We start from the raw sequence: 3,375 nt of genomic DNA, 5'->3' as shown, positions 1-3,375 counted from the left end.
TCCTCCTCCTCCTCTTCTTCTTCTTCTTCTTCTTCTTCTTCTTCTTCTTCTTCTTCTTCTTCTTCTTCTTCTTCTTCTTCTTCTTCTTCTTCACAGTAGTAGATCTCAACCTAGAACGGTGTTCCTTCCACTGTCAAGCAAGCAGTGACAGCGAGCAGTGTGGGTCCTTGAGACAGAATGCTGTGCCTCCCGGAGTCTCTGCTAGAGAAGCATCTGTGCCTGGAAAACAGAGGGTCTGGCTGGGCAGGGAGGGGGGCTGCTGGAGATAAGATCGCTCACATCGGGCAAGAGGCTGGCTCCAGGGTCTGTAGAAGGTCGGAGATAAGAGAGGTGGGGAGGGGATGGAGCTACCTGGGAGCTGATGGGTGGGAAGGTGCGGGACTCCCATGACCTCTGGGCTTTCTCACACCCTGGCCTTCCAGTCTCCGCCTCATCATCTTGCTTATATCTGACTGCTTATCCTAGGAAGTGATGGCCACGAAAGAGAAAAAAAAAAAAATGGGCCTAGCCTCGGGATGACAGCTGTCTCCAGCCTAGGGAGAGGGTGAAGCCAGAAGGAAGAGAGGGAAAACGGCCACACAGGTGTGAGACTCCAGGGGAACGCAGCAGCAGAGGCGAAGGGCTGCTACACAGCGAAACAGTCCTCGCACGTGAGTTAAGCCTCTGTGATCGACTTTACAGTTCATTTTTGACGTGTGCTATGTCTAGGCAAACTTAGGTGCTCTGTCTGTGAACCCGGATTCCTCTGACTGATGACTGCCTTCCTTATTCCCCATCATCCTATCACAAGCAAGCTAGCATTAGATCAGAGTGTCTTGGAATTTATTCTGCCTGACCAGAGTCCTGCTGGCTTCGCAGAGGAAAGCAGGGGGGGGGGGCAGAGGGGGGGAAGATAATGGCTGGTCTTAGTATCTTATATCTGGCTTAGACAGCTCACAGGTGGGAAACCCCAAACACACCTCTTAACTTCGTGTCTTGGTTTCTGATTCCATAGCTTTGGAAATCAAAACTGGAACTAGGAACCAGTGGGACAGGGCAACAGTTAAAGATGCTTGATGCTAAGTCTGTGGGATCTACAGTGGTGGAAGAAAAGAAAAAAAAAAACAACTCCTGAAAGTTGCCCTCTGACTGCCACACAAACGTCCAGGCATGTATGTGTCCCTTGCCAACAACCAACCAACCATCAAAGTAAAACAAAACAAATTATAAACATTCCCACCAAAACCCAAACTAGAAATCTGCTCTGGATTCCAGGGTGCTTGGCTCCATCTGCTGGCCAGTTTTGGTCACTGTACCTTTTTGCCATAATGCCACCCTCGGCTATATACTGGAAGGCTGAGGCTTCTAGGGCATTTCGGTCTGCTGTGGGGGCTAGGAGAAGACTGGACACATCACAGTTGCCCTGAGAGTCCAGTGAGTTGCTGTCACATCTGGGTCACACTAGTGGTGTTTTCAGCCCTCTGGAAAGTCTCATCTTGATTCATGATAGAGAAGTCCCAAGTGTTAGGATTGTCCTGTACTGGAGCCCCTTGATATTTCTGATGGTCACTCACTGCCTTCGTTGGAGTTTTATTGCTGTGGAGAGACACCATGACCAAGGCAACTTTTAGAAAGAACAACATTTACTTGGGGCTGGCTTAACAGTTTCTGAGGCTTAGTCCATTATCATCATGGCGGGAAGCATGACAGCGTCCAGGCAGACTTGGGGCTGGAGGTGCCAAGAGTTCTATGTCTTGATCTGAAGGCAGCCAGGAGGAAGCTCTCCTCTATAGGCAGCCAGGAGGAAGCTCTCCTCTATAGGCAGCCAGGAGGAAGCTCTCTTCTATAGGCAGCCATGAGGAGACTCTCTACTGCATTGGGTAGAGCTTGGGCACTACGAGACCTCAAAGCCCACCTATACAGTGACACACTTCCTCCAGCAAGGCCACGCCTCCTAATAGTGCCACCCGCACTGGGCCAATCGTTCAAACCACCACAGTCACAGAGGCTCATGCAAAAGCAGGACTCACACCAGGTCACACATTCAGGTCCTAGTTTTCCAACACCAGATCCATGGCGCACTCCTCACCGACTGCCTCCTCCATCTCCAGACTTCCTGTCCTGGCTGATTCTTCTTTTCCTTTTCCCCTGAAGTCGGGAGAGCTGAAGCAATAAGCACAGTGCTCAATCCACTTGTTGCCATGACAACCTCCTCCTCCTGTTTCTGGCCCCAGTCTGACTTGGGGTGTTCGTCTTTCTCTCCAAGCCAGAGCATTCCTGGCGGGAGGGAGAAGCGAGGAGAGCCCCTGTATTTGTCTACAGCTCTGGCCCTCTTCCCTTTCAGCCTCTCTGAGCCTCAGGTTCCCCCAGCCTATCAGCTCTGTGAGATGGCAGAGGAGGATGAAGGGGTGGTTGGGTGTAAAGTGCTCTGAGAGTTAGTGAGCCCTCTGCTAAAGCATTCAGTGTCCCCATCAGTCAGGACCCTAGGAGCTAACTGCTGTCTGGTTAGTGCAAGCCTGTGGAGCCTCAGAGCAGGGAGACACATGGGGAGCTGGAAGGCAATTCACAGAGAAGTGAGAAGAAAGGACTATGGTGAGAGGATGGAAGTACTTCCCATGGTCAGGGACTGGCAGATTTTACATTGTGAAGGTGGGCATGTTACCAAAAGTGATGAACAGATTCAGTGCAGACCCCATCAAAAGTCCAATGACATTGTTCACAGAACTAGAAAACATAGTGCTAAAACCCACAGGGGAAGCACAGATACCCTGCACAGCCAAAACGGCATTGAGCTAAGAGCAATGCTGGAGAGATTGCGTGAATCTTAAGCTATGTGACACAGCAACAAAAACAGTAGGAACTGGCACAAAGCACGGCCTGTCTGTCGACCAGCAGAATACCGGCCCCCCCCCCCCTAAGATACAAAAACATACACTGGAGGAAAGATAGCCCCTGGACATCCTCGCGTAGAACTGACTGAACTGGACCTGTGTCATGCTCAGCCAAAGTCAGCTCAAAGTGGCTCACCTTAACGAAAGGACTGAAACGTGAAGTGACTAGAGGAAGGCTCTTCAAATCTGTAGGCCTGGGTGAGGTGGAGGTGAGGCAGGAGGATCAAGAGTTCAAGGTTATCCCCAGCTACATATCCAGTTTTAAGTCCAGCCTGGGTTGCAGGAGCCTCAGCCTCAAAAATGATACAAAACAAAAAGATCAGAAGTAAAACAAAGACATGAAAATAATGTTTAGTATTTTTATCCACTGGAGAAATGCAATTCAAAACTACGGTGAGAGTCCATCTTAACCCAGTCAGAATGGCTGGTTCAAGAAGACATGCTAGGCATGAGAGAGAGAGAGAGAGAGAGAGAGAGAGAGAGAGAGAGAGAGAGAGAGAGAGAG

The sequence above is a fragment of the Mus pahari genome, chromosome 14 (genome assembly GCF_900095145.1).
Source record: "Mus pahari chromosome 14, PAHARI_EIJ_v1.1, whole genome shotgun sequence".
Classification (NCBI taxonomy): Eukaryota; Metazoa; Chordata; class Mammalia; order Rodentia; family Muridae; genus Mus; species Mus pahari.
Note: the sequence above shows the minus strand (reverse complement) of the source record.